The sequence below is a fragment of the Ambystoma mexicanum genome, chromosome 5p (genome assembly GCF_040938575.1).
Source record: "Ambystoma mexicanum isolate Mex_15411 chromosome 5p, UKY_AmexF1_1, whole genome shotgun sequence".
NCBI classification, from domain to species: domain Eukaryota; kingdom Metazoa; phylum Chordata; class Amphibia; order Caudata; family Ambystomatidae; genus Ambystoma; species Ambystoma mexicanum.
Genome location: NC_090930.1, coordinates 384,154,423 through 384,172,813, shown reverse-complemented (window position 1 = coordinate 384,172,813; position 18,391 = coordinate 384,154,423).

Genomic DNA, 18,391 nt, shown 5'->3' with positions numbered 1-18,391 from the left:
CCGTTGTCTGAACGTATCACGTCGCAGATTACCCACCGTGAGAATACTTCTCACACAAGGAACTTGGCAGCACATTTTGCATCAGGATGGGGACAGGGGCCCACTTCCACCCACCGTGAAAAAGGGCATACCACCACAATCAAGTATCTTGCTCCATTACATCTTTCTCCCATATCGGCGTAATCGATATGTAGTTCTCTAAATGGACCTGTAGGGCGTGGCAAAGTGCCACGCAGAGTTCGCAATGTCATTCCTGAATTGTAAGTTTGGCATGTAGTACATTCAATCACAAATTTAGTCAAGTATTCGTGTAGGTTAGGAACAAACCAATCCTCTTGAATATCTGAGGCAATGTGTTGTTTTGCAACGTGAGCTGGAAAATGCAGTTGTTGGAATGCTACGTCTAATAATTCTATGGGCATCACTACCTTACCTGTCGTTTCCTGTCTCCAAATGAGATCTGTGGCTGATTGCTTACACCCTCGTTTGCCCCATAACTCCTGCTCTTCCGGTGGGGCCCTTCTCTGGAGTTCTATCAATTGTGCTATGGGCGTGTTATTGTATGCATCTGCTGGTTGTTCTGCTGTGGTTGTTTTTACAATGTACTCTGATGTTGGTGTCTTATTGAAGTACAAGGCTTCTTTCGCTGCTGCGTCGGCTGCCGCTTTCCCCAATGAGACGGTGTCTGTGTTATGGGTATGGGCTTGGCATTTAACCACCGCTACTACCGATGGTTCTGCTAAAGCTTCTATTAGTTCATTTAGCAACATGGCATGTTGTACAGGGGACCAGTCTGCTCTTCTGAACCCTCTCCTTCGCCAACGTGATAGCCCTGAGTGAACTGTGGTGGTGACATAAGCTGAATCTGAATATATGGTCATGGCACAATCTTTGGCTGTGTGTAACGCGCTGATTAGCGCAGTCAGTTCTGCTGCTTATGCAGAGTAGTGTGAGGGGAGGCGTTTTTGAACAATCACTTCGTATGTGTCTTCTTCCATGCGCACTACCACCATCCCCACATGTTTCTCTCCTGTCTCTGAGTTTATGGATGCTGACCCGTCTATGAAATACATTTCTCCTTCTGTAAGGGCGTTTTCGCTTGCATTGGGAATGTCATCGCCCTCTCCCTCATATGTGCTACAATCGTGTTCCTGTAAATCCTCAGTTGTGCATGGCTCTGTAATGAAGGTAGCTGGGTTCACTGTCTTGCATCTGACCACATGTACATGTGGACTTGATATTATTGATTCATAAGCAGAGGCTCTCTGTGTTGTGAGGGTAGATTTTGATCTTTCTAAGATAGCAAATAACGAGTGTTCCGCATATAGCGTCACTGAACATCCCATTACGATTGTGGCACTTTTCTCAATGGCGAAGGCCGCTCCAGTGAGGGCCTGTTCGCAAGCGAAATGTCCCTGCATTACTGGGTCTAATATTCCACTGTAGTATGCTAATGGTTTGTGGCCTAGCGATGTCTTTTGTGTCAATACTGCTGTCATCAATGTTCCATTGCTGTGTGAAAACAGGAAAAATTCCCTTTCATAATCTGGATTTGCAAGGACTGGGGCGTCTGAAATAAGGTCTTTTAATCGAGAGAATTGAGCAATTGTCTCCTGTGTCCATTTTATTGGGGCTCTGTTCTTTTGTGCTTCTTTTAGTGCTTGTAGCACTGGCCGTGTGTATGCTGCGTAATCGAGGATCCACGCTCGGCAATAGTTACATATGCCAAGAAATTTCTGCATGTCCTTCACTGTTTTTGGTATGATAATGTGTCGAATGCCTGCTGCTCTGTCTGGTAGTATTCTTTTTCCATCTTTAGATATTTTCTGGCCAAGATACACAACGTCAGCAAGGCAGTATTGTAACTTTCCTTTGTCCACCTTGTATCCCTTGGCGGCCAATAGGTTAAGCAGTGTTATCAAGTCTTCTCTACACTCTTCTTCTGTTTTGCTGCAGATGAGTAAATCGTCTACGTACTGTATAATGGTGCTCCCTACATCTATGTTGCCAATGTCTTCTCGTAGTACTCTGTTAAAAATGCTTGGGCTCTCGCAATACCCCTGTGGGAGTCTGCAATGTTCATATCTGTTGTTTCCTAATGTAAAAGCTGTAAGGTACTGCGACTCTGGTGCGAGTGGCACAGAGAAAATGGCATTTTTCAGATCAATGACAGTGAAGCAAGTTGCCTCTTTTGGTATACTGCACAATATTGGTGATGGGTTAGGCACTAAAGGGAGCTCTTTTTGGATGACGTCATTGAGTGGGAGGAGGTCCTGGACCATTCTCCACGCCCCTCCTTTTGCTTTCTTAATCGGAAAAATCGCTGTGTTGCATGGGGAAGTTGATGGCACTAAGATACCTTGGCTTAGGAGTGCATTCACTGTTTCTCTAATACCTTCCTCTGCTTCTTTGGATATTGGGTATTGTTTCACTCTGGGTGGGAGGGCACCTGGTTTCAGTTTTATTTTTATGGGAGTTACCTCATGCAACAATTCTACATCGTGTGGTGCTGTAGTCCAAATTTCAGGTGCTACCCTGGCCATGTCTTCTTCAAATATTGTCAGTGGGGCCTTTATGTTAGCCATGACTGGGTTGTGTATCTCTCTGTATTGAATCATAATGTCACATGGTATGCTTATTTCCATTATTATTTCTCCATCCCCTTCATAATCAGTAAACAATTCTTCATCAGTAATATCTTTTAGCATTATATTTGGCTCTATGCATAGCACACTTCTCCACTCGCGTCCTTGCGTGTCCAGGCCTATGACCACAATGTGTTTGTTGGAAACTTGAAGTGCCTCAATGTCTATAGACATAATTGTGCCTGGCACTACATCTGTTGGTGTGATTGGGCGGAATATAAAGTCGGATGGTATTCTCCACTCTTGTGTTATTTCAGGCACTACTCGGGCTAATACCTGTATTCCATAGACAAACATGTCCATGTCAATGGGAATCCCTCTTACTGCAACTTCCTTTGTAATCGTGCTTATTATCAAGAGTGCCCTTACGGGGTATACCCCTGGCGTCGAGCACACTATTCCTCTTTCAGTAAAGGCTATGGTCATGTTTAACTTACTGAGTAGGTCTCGTCCCATCAAATTGATTGGCGCGTCTTCATAATACAATAAGGGTGCACGCACTGTTGTTCCCCCTACTGTTACATCAAGATCTTTTGTATAAGGAACTTTTAAAATAGCCCCAGAGAACACATGCGTCTCCAAATTTCTTCCCGAGAGCTGAAACCGCCATTCTGTGAGGCATGATTTTTCTGCTCCAGAGTCTACCATAAAGATAAACTGCTTGTTTCCTATCTCTGCCGCCACTAGTGGTTCCTCATTTGCACTTTGTATGGTGGATAGGACTGAACACGCAAGTGCTCCCTGTGGGCTGTCCTAGTGTTGGTATCTTTGCTGACCTGGCATTGAAAAAACGTTGTCACCCACAACCGTAATGCCGCGGAATGGTGCAGGGGCACCGTTTGCGGCTGCTGCAAAAGGGTTATTGTTTATGTTCCCTACTGGGTTTTGTCTCGCCATGGGCTGTAGTGCGTTTTGCTGTTGTGGCTGCTGCTGCTGTTGCTGCTGTTGTGGGGCTGGCTGTCTCTGTTGCATTTGGGGGTCATAGCAGTATTGATCCTGTTGTACCCTCCTCCCCATTGGAGCTCCACAAGGGCTACCTGGGTGTGGGCAGCCCCACCCCTGTTGATTATTCATGGGCTGTTGTTGTTGCTGTTGAAAATACCCTGATGGTCGCATTCTACAATCTCGTGAATAATGTCCCCATCTTCCACAATTCCAACACGACCCCTGTTGTCCTCCCCTTGGTCCTTGCCCACCATACCCTCTGTTTCCCATTCCTCCATATCCTCCCCTTTGTCCGCGGTACCCACCTCTTCCTTGGGCCGGCCTGTTATGCCACTGCGATCCTTGGCATGGTTGTTCCTCTCCGTTCCACTGTCCTTGGTCCTCTCCAACCCACTGCGCTGCTATCCCGATGGGCCTTCCTCCCGTGTTTTCCTCGCCTTCGTTTCCTCTGTCTGCTGTTGTACTGCCAGTAATGGCTGCGACCTTCACTAATTTCGTCTGTACTAATTTTGCTTCGTCAGCCAGCCTCTTTTGCGTGACCTTCTTTTCCTTCTCTTCGATCCTCCTCCAATGGTGTACAATTATGCTCTGAATTTCAGGCCACCCTGGCTTTGATCCCAGCTATTTTGTCCACGGCCTTCTGCACCTCTTTCGGCAACCCCTTTTTAATGTTAAAATAGAATAAAGCTGTTGATTGATTCCATGCCGTACCAGTTTCGTTTCTCCATAAGTCTTGCACTCGCAAAATGAATTGCTCAGGATCCTCGTTCTCCTCCATCGTGCATTGCATCACTGCATGTAAATCTGGAACGTCTGGAAATGCACGCCGCAATGCATCCCACACTTGTGCTTGAACATTGTTAAATGGTGATCCATCGTGTCGGTCACAGCTCATTGTTACTCCCGGGAACCCTGCCCTCTGCCAGATTGTGTCTGCTTGGTCCCCGATTGTTGAAACTAATAGACTTTTTACATCATCTATCGATAACGGCACACCTTAGCTGCCCCTCCCGTCAGCGGGGGGAGGAGTTTTAACAAGTTGGTTTTGTCCATTTGGGCCCACGGAATGTAATTTGGCCTGCCTGCTCCTTTATGTATCAGTGGCATTTGTAGTTTTTGTTTCTGTCCCGTTCTGCTTGTCTTCCCTTTTTTCGCTTTACTACCCAATATGTTTCCTATCCTCCCTGTTCGTTGTCTTAATCTACCTTGCCATAATGGTGGCGATAGTGTGTCTGGGTAACGGCGGTTTGGCAGTGGGGAACCCTCTGTGGCAGCTGCCTCTTCGTATTCATCTAAATCGTCCCATATTTCTTCTATTTCTGACTCTAGCTCGTTATTATCCTCCCAGTTTTCCTTGGGTTCACTTCCTTGTCTTTCACCCTGGTCTCCACTTTGTTGACTCTCCGGTGTATCTGGGCGTATAATTCTCACTGGCTTATTATTCAATTGGAACAGGAACTGTCCTGACTGCCACTCTTGTTCTTGCCTCTGCTGCGATGACGTCCCTTGCGATACTATAGACTGCCCTGATACCGAGGCTGCTGGGGTTGCATTGCTTGCTGCCCCTATCGGGGGTGTGAGATCTGCCAGTGACAGCGGGGGCACCTCCCCTCCCCAGGACAGCATTTGCCCTTTGTCACATAAAGCTCTTAACCGTGTTATTTCCATTTGTGTGTGTGCTAGCTGACGGTTGAAATCACCTGTTAAACGTGCTAGATCCACAGGAGGCGCACTCGTGGGGCCATACAGGCCTCCTTTGACATATGGTGTAGGATCGGGGATGTTGCCCCGCCTTGGGCCGTGGTGGTGGGTGGTATATACAGGGGTTCATTAAACCCTACCGCTGGCCTAGTCATTAAGGGATAGATTTTTGTTACTTCGTTTTCGGTTGTAGTTGTTGAGCATTCCCCTTTTGGTGTCCCGCCTACTTCTTCAGGGTTTTTCTGCTTTTCTGTCATTCTGCTTGTACCTACCTCTGCCATGGGGGCAACTTCCTCAAACATTCGCCATAGATCTAACACTTCTCTCCGGTTCTGTAACGGTTTCCCTTTGTATCGCGCTAGCAAATGTGTTGATACTAGGTCCAACACTCTTTTGTCAAATGATCCTCCTTCTGGCCAAATTGGTGTAACCCCGTCTCCCTTTATCTCAGTGATCCACTGATCGTGATACTTCTGTATCCTGTCGCTATAAAGTGGAAGGTGCTGGCAAATATGTGCTAGTGGTGTTACTCCCCCCATGGCAATGTTTCTTTTCCTTTCTTGTGTATTCTAGTACCTTTGAATCTCTTCCCACCTCTAACTAGGTATGTCAGTTACAATATGTGAAAATAATATGTTTTTTTATCAATGCATACAATTACCATATGTCACATTAGCTTTTTGAGAGGTGTTACCTGATCACCCCTCACAGTTTATTTCTTCTGCTTTACCTTACATCAATCACAACTTACTTGTATTAAAATACTTTAGCGTGTTCAACAAGACCTATACATAAAAGCAGACCAACAAACATATAATCATGCAACACACACATGCACTGCCTGCGCGCGTTTGTTCTTTCCCTATTCCCGTTACTGTCCCTGTTTTTTCTTCTTCCCTATACTACCTACTATTTCGCATTCACTCCCCACCTCTTTCACCTTTATTATGTCTAGAGATTTCTTACTTCCACGGAAAAAGAATATTCTAAAAACTACTCCGAGCCTACACGAGACCCATACTATTTTTCTCTTTATCTCTATTCTGCACTTGGTCGGGACAAATGCTACGCGGCGCCGCATTCTACCCCCTACGGGCTAGGATACCACTTCTCTTCTTCTTCTCACTTCTTACAGCACCTAATGGCCATATAAAGGATAGATCAGAAAAGCCTCACCGTCGCTCACGCAGACCCTATTCTTGGTTACCTTTCCTTTGTTGCTAATTCCCTTCTTCGCGTATTTCCCCTTACCTTCCTTTGGGGTCTTTGCAACCGGGACTCCACATGTTCAATCAGGTACTCCGAGGGTCGCCGCTCACGGCCGGGCCTCGCTCAGGTCCGTCCCCCAAACAAGCCGTGGCCTGCCTTGGCGAGCAGCTTTTTCGATCGGGTTTTCGTCAACCGGGAACCCTTGACCCTTTCTTCTTGGTGTGCACAGTCTGGTCAACCGCGGAGGCGATGGTTCTGCTGGGGGGTGCCCTGGATCTCGCTGCCGGGCGGCGCAGGCCTCAAGGCACCTCTCTAAATCACGTCGCGGGGGTCACCGAAAATGTAGGTGCCTTTCCCCGTCTTACTACGTGTGAGAGAAAAAATAAAATAGCAGACAAAACCCCTCATCGGGGAAAGAGGCACTGAGACCCGGCTGCAAGAGTTCAAAGGATGGTTTATTTCTCCATCTAGAAAATAACCCACAAAACTCTCCCCCATTTACATCAGTGCCAACATTTATATTAGTTAAAGTAACTCTAACAAAAAATACTAAATGGACCCGATTGGCCAGACGGTGTGGTGCTGTAGGTGTGGGTAGCATCTCGTCCTCCTGGTTGGCTGAGTAGCTGACGGAAGTCAAACATCTTGTGCTCCATGCAGGTCAGGGTCCGGTCACTGTGGTCACTACCTAAGCTAACATGTCACATACTAAATAACAAATTATTTAAAACATTTTATGCTACTTGTCACATTTCTACATAAGTTACACACAATGATTATTGTCCGTACAATTGGGTCATTCGTGGCTTTAATTGAAGGCCTTGACCTTCATTGTGCATGTAAAAGAATCAGGCTATGTTTCGCATCACTTCTAGGTTTCAAACTCATTAGTACAAGTAAAAACATATATAGTAGTAAAAATGCTTAAGGTTAGTAGTGGGTGTGTTGGGTGGGTTTTGCAGCACAGGTGAGGGTCTGGCACTTGAAAGAAATACCTTACAGGGGGTGCAGGGTCAGGATGGCAATAAATTGTTCTAATGGGGGTGGGTGGCTTGCACGTTCATGAGGACGAATCGAGCAGAAAGTGCTTAGCTCATCCTGGTTCACATGCCGGTTCTCAGACGAACAGTGATCTCAGAGGAAGAAAACTGTAGCATATTGATTGTTGCAACTTTCTCCAGCTTCAGCGTGAGAATGGAAGCGCAGACCTTTCCTTCACAGGGCGAGTGCAAGGGTGGGGGCCAGCCAGCTGCCTGCGCGTCTTGTGTGTGTGTGTCTCTGTCCTTGGCTGCTGCAGTGGAAAGGGGAGCTGAGCATTGCTGTACTATCGCAGTGAGGCCTGTTTACCCAAGATGGAGTCGAAAGGGGGCACAAAAGATGGATGCCCCGTGTCTTGCTCAGTAGTCCCACCTATGCAGCAGTCAACCGTGGTTAACTTTACATAAGGGCAAGGGGCAATCCCACTACCGGAGGCACGTGGTCCAAGCCTTGTACTAAGGAGCGTACGATGCGAGGGGCCCTGAGGACCCCTCGCTCCCATACAGCACCCACCATCTGGATGCTTTTCCTTGGAACTTTGAGTATGCGATTCAATAACCAGTGTCAAGAAGCAACTCAAGACGCTCCTGTTTGATAGATTATAAGTCTTTGATATAGATCTTCTCTCCTTTCCTCTGTGCTATTGATCTCCTTCTTCTGCACCCCCCCTTTTCTGTTTAATGTTGGTCTGTCTTGTGAGCACCCTGAGGCCTTTGGGCTTGCGGCGCGATATAAGAAATCTATAGATAGATAGATAGATAGATAGATAGATAGATAGATAGATAGATAGATAGTCTTTGGGGCTGTTGAAATGCATTTTATGGGAGGTGGCTGTGCAGTTTTATGAGCCCCCTTGTGTGGGACTCGCTATGGGCCCTGGGAGGGTTCATGTGTGTGGGAGGCTTCCCTCTTCAGCTCACTACACTCTGGACACTGCTATCTGCTGTGGCAAGCCTGGAAGCGGATATGACATGTTGTATCTTCAGAAGGCATAAAATGAGAAACTCGCTTTTATGCCTTTCGTGACGTGACAAGTTGGAACCAATATTCTAATTGTTCATTTCGCTCAAACATCAATTGATAACGCTTCTTGTCTCTGTGTTAATTTATTGTGCATGGTTAAAGCTCTATGTACAAAATAACTGTTTAAATGTATTGCCTTGATGCATAAAAATACAGTTGTACAAATTAAAATATATTAGAATACTCTGTACAACAAAATGATGAGAAAGTCCGGCGCATCTCAGAGAACATCGATCTGATATATTTAAAAGTCTAGAATCCACTATTTTTCAGCAGTCTGCTAAAAATATACAAGTAACTCCTTTTAAACCTCACTAGTGTATGGGCTGACTAGGCTTCACTTAAAAGTAAAACCCAGTGTTTCATGATGTCTCCCATGTTTTTGTCCCATGTGTCTTGCGGAACACACAACAGACTTGTCACGTTTACCTATGTCTCTATATGTTTTGCAGTCCACTTTGTGAATGAATATGCCTTCTTGTTCTTTGGTATTCATTTAAGTTGGTATCAGAATCGTTACTTGAACTGTTTCCCCATGTGATGCATTTGCTTTCAGATATCTACAAGTGATAAGGGTTAAAGAACCAAACTTGTTTGTCCTGATGAAGGCCCACATTTGCTTAAAATAAGCGATCGCTTGGATGTGCGAATCTCCTCAGGAAAGGCCCGAAGCACAGTGTTGACAACATTATATATATTACATCCTACAGAGGGAAACTGAGTCATCCTTTGTAAACCCCACAGGGAATGCGTTGGAAGAAACGCCTGTGTACAACACATGCCGAATGTTTACGTCTAAAATTTGGAACATAGGAGTATCAAATATTTTTTGTTCAGAAGCATACCCTGTTAGACCCATTTTCTATGAACCAACTATATTTGTCTTACCGATGATATAATCACACTCTGACTAACCCACACTTTTTTAAGTGCATTCATGTTTGACTGTACAGTGTGTCTATGTTTTACATTTATGAGAAATTGTACAACAAAAAAATTAAGTTTTTTAGAAAAAAATGTATGTTGCTCAGTGCAGAATTATTCTTAGTATCTGCACTGTACTTTAAGAGAAACCACTAGACTTGGACAGAAGAGGGAGGGGTAGCTGATTACTCTCCACTTTATTGTGCCTCCCCTGTCCACCATTATCTCCACTCCCTCCATTCCCTTTTTTTTATATCCCAATCCACCTGCCCAGCCTCACTTGCTTGATTTTGGCAGCCACGACGCCAACCGCAACTGCTGCTTCTCGCCGTCTTCCTTTGAGGGCCACAATAGAAATGGAAGAGGGGCTCCATAAGGAGCCCCACCATACATCTCTGTGGCAGCCATATTGGAACATTTTTTCTATGAATGAACTGAATGCTGTGAGGCGTCCCTTTTAGTCATAGAAAATACCCTGCTATCAGCACCCCCATTATCACTTCTGTAACCCGGGGTACTAAAGGCATTAGTAACCCGTTCCATGGGATATACCAAGGGGTAACAACCGAGTGTCCTTGTTAAACACCCTCACTTTGCTCAGGCCTTTTACTTGGGCTGCCGGGCCATTTCCCCCATGCATAGACTGTGGAACGGGTAACTAATGGCATATTATATCTTTGTGACCCTCTCTTATATTAGGGAATGTTGGGAAGTTCGAGATATGCCCTGATTTAGTTAGTAATCACGCAACATTAACCATCTCCATTGACGTGGATGATAAGGTCAAATCCCTGTTGTCTAGTATGTGAAACATAAGTACATTCTAGGGGAATAGGAATAACTGGTACATCAGTAACATTGAGAAGATCAACTTTTTGCTAGATGAGGAGTTGAAACTGTTAGAAAGGAATTTGTTAAAAACAATAGGCTGTGGGTAACTTCTCAGAAGAAGTGTTGTTGCAGTCTCTGTTAGGGTGGTTAGATCATTCTTATGGTGCAAAGTGAGGAACTGGTGTATTGATCCAGGACTTTTCCAGTCATTATTTGACTGCATTAAAACACCTCAATAAATGTACACTTTCAGCAGAAGGCCACATTCAGAGGAGTAAAGCTGGGTTGAGTCCTATACCCTATGTTATTTAATGCATATATTGCAGATACTGTGCAAATAGTCAGAAACGTTCACCCTACATTTGGGCAATGTCACACATTATTCTTAGATTCTCAAATGTCAAGCAAAAGTATAATGATGTTCAGTTTTCTGGAGGAGAATGAATAAAAAGGGTAAACACCTTTGTCTATCTTGATATGTTGTATATTGCAAAGTCAGATACTAAAAAGTTAGAGGATGATATTCAATTTAAAGAAATTGCTATGATGAGTGTGCTTAGGAGCTTGAATAATAAATATGTAGGATGTTATCTACCTATAACTGAAGCCTATAAATAGAAGGCTATACCCACTATTCTATATGGTTTAGAAAGTAGATTGATGATGGTTGTTTAACCAGCACAGCTCTGCGGAATGGCCCTGTGGTTACCTAAGACTATTTCAATACAACTACTTTAAGAAAATGTGGGCTATCATATTTTGTTATCCTTTTAAATTTGAGAATGTTTGGTCTCTTTGTCAATTTATAACTAATTAGACTACGTATTCCAAGAAATAAAGATGTGCTACTCCAGAGGCCTGGGCTTGTTTTGTTTGGAAAATAAAGTTTTTTAAAGGAAATCCGTGTGAAGGAAGACTGAAATATCCAAAAGTGGAGCTACTGCGAGAGTTAATGATGAAAGCTAAGATTGTTGATTGGCCCAACAACACATTGTCCTTAGAGTCAAATTATTACAAGTGTAATATAATATGTAGTTGTCTCTGCCTCTCTAAAGGCAACCTTTTCCATAGGCAATTCCTGTGCAGAGTTAAACGATGTCAGTTTTTGTTATTTTACATCAATAGGCTTGAAACAATTGAAGTGTTTGGTGCTAAAAGAATTGAATGGCAGACCAAGACGTGTAAGTTGTGCAAAAGAGAGGGGTTTAATTGAATCACTGAAAGAGATTTGATGCACCCAAATATATTTCTTCAAATATTATTCAAAGCAGTGCAAAGTGGTGGCGCGAGTTATGGTTGCTTAGTTTACCATAACTGGTGAATTTCAGGGGTTTTTCGGTTTGACTTGCAACCATAACGTCCCTTTAACAAAGTTTTTTCACAGAATTTGATAGGTTTTTAGTAGCGCAACTTAACCATAACGTCCCTTTAACAAAGTTTTTTCATTGAATTTCATAGGTTTTTATTAGTCAAACTGAACCATAATGCCCCTTTTACAAGGTTTTTTCTGTGAATTTTATGGGCTTTTACCAGTGCATGCTATTTTCCTACAACTTACTAATATCATACTTACCCAATATAGAAATATGTGTGTCCCATTTACAAAGTGTCACCTTAAAACTCTGCCATTCCCCACCTTCTGGAATGATTTTTAACACTTCTATACAGTTTTTGCAACTAATTCAACTAGTTTTGCATCCATAGTTGTCTACGAACATCTGACTTCATAGCGGACCTTCCGGACAGTGGCACATGACCATATGCTGGCGCGCGGCATGATGACGTGTCTGAGAACCCGTACACACGTCACAATGAGATCTGTGCTTTCAACTTCAAAATTTCCCTTGCACAGCTCCAACACCTATTCCTACTCATCCATTAACAATCTAGTACACAGTACATATTTTAGCAAAACTGCTATTAATCTTAAAATGGCATCAGCTAAAGCCATCCCTTATCCCCAAGAGACACCACCACTGCTGTAAGAAACACTGCCCCCTACCTTAGAAATAACACACACGCAACATTTTCCCCAGTTCTTCTACCCCTCCATATTAGTGTTTGGTGCCTTTTCCCTCATTTCCCTCCCCACCTTTCGTTCTTAGCTCTCCTGCCAAAAAAAAAAATAATACATCCAAAAACAACAAAAGAAATGTTCCTTTAGGAACCACCTTTCTCAGTTAAAAAATAGAACTAAAAAAAACGTATAGACTCCATCTACTTCATATTTCTCAGTAAAGTACATAGACATAAGATTTTCCAACATTACCATTTGCATTTTGTGTTATATGAGGTCTCTTGACCATTATCCCCCCCATTCCACCCCCTGAAATGGTGGATGGAGGCCATTAGCAGCCTAGGTTCCCAAAACGGAAACCCGAGGTGCTAAAAAAGAGGATTTTGCTTCCTACACCGGGACACATATGGCGTCCTGGTGTAGGAAGGAAAATCCTTTTCTAACATGGCCCCCATGGAAAGAGAAGGCGAGGGTTCCATACAGGGCCCTCTTTGCTTTCCATGGCAACCTGCAGAAGGCAAAAAGAGAACCCTATGACCATATTACCACAAACACATTTTTCTTTGCTTTAAGATCTATCCTAATTTCGAATAACTTCACCACAAAGCCAGTCCCAAGCGAACATGGCCACTTTAATCCTATGTTTTGTCCCTTGTGGTCATGGCCAGTAGCCAGATTGTCCGGATCATGACCTTATTGCATGAACCGGACAATCTGGCCACTGCCCATGGCCACATGCTACCCCTCAGTCACTAAAGGTATACTGGCACATTTGCAAAACCATACTTGTAGATCCTTCCAATGCGCTTTACGCAAGTTTGCTGGAAATCCACCCACGTGTTATTTTTTCAAAAGTGTCAAATTAATGCACATAGAATCATCATATAACCTAGCCCCCACTTCACAAAATCCATTCAGACTTTACAAAAACATTTATATCTAGATCTACAATCTTTTTGCAAACCTTTGTGTAGATTTGTCAAATGTCACCTCATTTATAAGCCATTACATTATTTTGGGACCCCCCTCTAATTTTGCCCCCTCTGGACAAAATCCCACCAAACTTTGTAAACTCATTCTAAATCAGATCAGAAATATCCCATCCCATTCTCATCACCCCTCACCTCCCCAGAGATTATTTCATAAGTTTGACCAGTGCAATGCTCAGAAAATATTATTGTCCTGAGGGTTCGGCCATGTATTTTTATACATACGTTGATCTATCGCAAACATTTCCAATGCACCTTACCTCACTTTTTCTCTTTTATAAACATGCGAAATCTGGCAGCAGGGCGCATCCATCTTGTGCTATTCTTATCTATTGCTGCATCAGCCTAAGGTAAACTGCCCTGATGTTACAAAATCATATGCCCCGCCCCTGAGCCTCACATCACCTAACCTAGAGATATTCTCCACCTTTCTCTGTGATGTTCCTCATCAGCATAGCCAAACGCGCCCATAATCACCTACGTGACGTGTCGCAGAACCCGAAAATCAATGCACATGGACTCACAACACAGCACGTCACAATTCGGAATATTAAACCGTACTTTAAAAGAAAACAACAACACTGTACAATTTGTAAAGTACTTTTATTTCACAATAAACGCTCTGAGAACATCCGACTATTGCCATATTCAAACAAATGACAAATTTGTGTCTTCGCTCCCGATCCAAAATGTTTATCGTGAGGCACGCGTTGTTCTTATTGCGTACACAAGGTGTTCGTTTTTGGTAAAAGAAGCGCTTGGGTCGCACAGTGAATTCCAGTGCTTCTCCATCAACTTGGGCCTAGACCACCATAAAGGATATTATGTTGCTCCTAATCGCTAGTACAGCATAAGTACATATGGGCCCATGGCGATCGTCCCAAAATACAGTCACTGTGATCCAGTTATTTACAACGATCTGCAGCTGCCGATTAAAAAAGCCGTCAGTTGGCATCTGGAATCGATGAAAATCGCAGAATGGCAGAATATATCTGTTTCGAAAACATAATAGAAAATGTGTCTCACTACCCAAACTTGATTACGATTTATGTATTGACTTATTAATTCGGCACAGGGTTTAAACTAACGATTAGCACAGACATCATCAATCTCAACAGAAAGAAAACAACGTGGAAACTGATACACAATTCGACATGGTCATACATGACATTTTAATGAAATATTAGCGCTGAATCTGGGGGAACCGAGTGGTGGTCTACATGCACCTCGATGCTGAACTCCCCATAACCACGTTAAAAAGATAATCACACACAAAGATTGTACTTGCGTTTCATTGCAATAAGCCACACAAAGCAGACGAATAGAATGTAACCCAAAAATAATCTTCAGATAATAATAAGTTATTGCTTGTTCCGGTATACAATCATCAAAAATCAAACTTACATTATATTCACCATTTCCATTCTCTTGGCGTAACTCAGACCGTAACGCTCACTGCGTTCGCACCAACAAATCTTCATAAACTGAATTTACATGTTCCTTACACACTTTTGGAATGCATAACCTTCTCATATATTCATTATTACAAACCCCCTTTCATTGAATTGCTGTCGGAATGGTCCCTTTCTCTCAAGGTCAAAAAACAATTGAACCTTATACTGTGTGTCCGATGCGTGGGCTTCCTTAGCTCGCAACCAAACATTCAAAACTGCTGACCTTCACTCAGAATCAAAATACATTCCTACTTCGCAACAACATGCCTCACTGCATCCATGAGAAGTGTTATTCTCATCCGCGTCCATCAGGCACTGCAGGTGGCTGCCTGACGTACCAGGCTCTAGGGGGCGCCAGTCTGACTCCATTATTACTTTAATTACATTTTAACACAGACACATTAGCCCTTTATTTGCCATGCTCTGGGTGTACCACCATCACATCAATTTATAAACATCAAGCATTTTAATTGAGAGTGTAAAATAACCCGAAATTGCTTCTATTTTATATTAATAAATATTGGGTAACCAATATAAACAATATAGAGGAACGGGCATTGGAAATGTAGTATTACTTTGTAATACCACAAGGTAAGGTTGGGATTGCAGACTGCAGAAGCAACAATCTATATTTACAAGTCCACAATTCCATGATTATACATATCCATCCCTTGAATGGCAAAATGCCATGTCTTTTGCCTGTACTTTACGCACATATTGTGGAACACCTCCAAATGTACCGTGTGACTTTCGCGACAAAAAAACACCTGTTTTCTGCTTCTTACAGACACATCCAATCCCGTCCTCATCACCCCTCACCTCACCAGAAATTATTTGATAAGTTTGACATGTGCAATGTTGTGTTTCTTAATATGTTTTTACTGCGATGTCCGTGGACACCAAACACGAATACACGATGGTGGGCGCATCGGAACAATCTGACACACTTCATGCTCTTCACCATCCAATCAGCGAACGCATCACATGTCCGCGGACATAACGCAAGCCGATTAGCCAATCGGTGTCCTGCCGCGGAACGAACAGGGAAGTGTGTCTGCAGAGCGGATATAGATATCACACATTTTTTGAGACCTACTTTCTGATCGTTATAAAAAAAATTACTAGACGGATTTTCACCAAATTTATAAAAGCACGCTTTCGGGAACAAGCCGCTGCTCCTGCCGCAAATCTGGTGAAAATCCGTCCAGACTTTTGGGCAGCAGACATGCACAAAGTTTTTTCCCCATTCAGTCTATGGGAAAAAAGAACTTCTGGGATCCCACCTATAACTTAACCCCCCCTGGACCAAACCTCACAAAGGAATTCAGAGTGGACCATATACTTTTTTTTGCAAAGTTTTTTGAGGATTCGTCCAGGGAGAGCGAAGTTATAAGCCTCCCAAAAAGTGCTCTTTCTATGGGATTAGCAACTTAATCATAACTACACAGCCACTACTGTGGCTGTGTAATATGTAATGAAAAGAGCAGAACAAAAACTCAAAATGTCCTCCTTACACAAAATGGCTTCTCAAGCAATGACTTTAAGGTTCACATGTTGCGACATTGTTTCATGATGCGAAAAGACGGCATAGTTGCATTTATATTTCTACAACTTGGACATCTGTGGGCTGAGAGGGGTTTCTTAACATCGCATGGCATGAAGATCCAGCATGGCACTTTGATAGTGCAGTTGTTGTCGGCACTCGCACTCCCAACCAAACTAGCAATAATGAAATGCGCCGCACATCAAAAAGTGACGGATAGCGTGGGAAAAGGAAATGCTTTTGCCAACAGAATTGCCAAGCAAACTGCAAATGATGTGCACTCCAAAATGTAGATTCTAGATTCAGCAAAATGGGTCACTGACATTTGCATAATGGAGGAAGGGATTGGTAGCGTAAAGGAAATTCAGACACAAGCTACTCCCGGAGAAATCAAACAATGGTCAGAGGGTCCCACGGGACTAGACAATGAGGGTTGTTGGGATGAGCATACCAAACAAAGATGGATATTACCCAACGCATATGTTACCGCCATAGTCACCATGGCACATGGTCCGACACATATATGTGTGAAAAAGATCTGTAAGCTTTTAGACCCTGTCTGGTGTAATGAGAACATCCAAAAGGTTGCTGAACGACTTGTCCAGAACTGTATGGTCTGTCTGCAACATAACACTAGAAAGGGAACACCAACACCAAAAGGCAGTTTTGGTGCTCCCTCCATGCCATTTGAAGTGATACACTTTGACTTCATTGAGATGGTGCGTTGCCAGAACTACAAATATGTCCTGGTGGTACTTTGTGCTTTTAGTAAATGGGTTGAGGCCTACCCACTGAAAGATTGTACAGCTATGTCTATAGCCAAATCCATGCTGAAGGAGTACTTCCCCAGGTTTGGGTTGCCAAGAGTAATTTGGTCTGACAATGGCCCGCATTTTGTTTCAGCAGTAATACTGCAAATATGTGCAGGCCTGCAAATTGACAAACGTTTTCACTCAGCGAGGCATGCTCAGAGTGCCAGACTTGTGGAAAGTCACAACGGTATTCTGAAGAATAAACTTGCAAAAATATGCCCCCAAAGCAAATTGAAATGGGAGGATGCCTTGCCCTTTGCCTTACTCTCAATGCGGACAACCACTCAATTAAGAACAGGTCTCTCCCCCTATGAAATCATCATCAGGAGGCCAGCGAATGTATGGAATGTACCTAGGCCCAAGAGGTTGAGTGACATAGAATACCCTTTGTTGGCCGATTACTGTTATCAGTTGACTCAAAACTTGCGTTTGATTCATCAGCAGGTGCGAGAGGCTCTTCCTGCCAAATACAAAGGGCCAGGTTATTGTCTGTGGCCAGGGGACTGGGACCTCATGAAAAACTTTGATCGAAGAAACTGCCCTGAACATCAGTGGAAGGGCCCCTTCCAGGTCCTCCTGGCCACGCAGACTGCAGTACGTGTTGAAGGCCAAAAGCACTGGATCCATGCCACACACGTAAGCGTCTATCTCATTTGATTATATGTTGGCCTAAGCCACTCGTATCACTTTTTACATCACGAAACAATGTTGCAACATGTGAACCTGAAAATCATTGCTCGAGAAGCCATTTTGTGTAAGGAGGCCATTTTGAGTTTTTGTTCTGCTCTCTGCTCATTGTATATATATATATATTCTGGTTTTCAGCTTGAGCACAGTAAACGACCGCTGCTTGAACCTTGAGTTGCTTACATAGTTAGGAATGACAGGCTGCCACATGATTTCTTTTGTCTTACAATGAGAGAATCTTGAAGCTGTACATAAGCATGAATAATCTGCAAAAACAGGTGCCGAACTGTCTAGCAGGGCATTATAGCAGGCAGCAAGAAATAATTATACAAGGCTGTATGTGCTCCCCGCGGGAGTTGTTATAGATTTCTGCTTGAGAACTGTCTGACCTTAGCACAGAGAGATAACATTGGATGGCAAGACAAGGAATGCTGCCTCATTATAAGGAACATGATATGTTTTCCTCCATCCAGATGCACCCGGCTCTCAGATAGTAAATTGCCTTGGCACTGGCAGTAAGAGTATAGAATGTTTTGGTATATTGAATTATGCAGTAACCTCTTGAACCCTAGC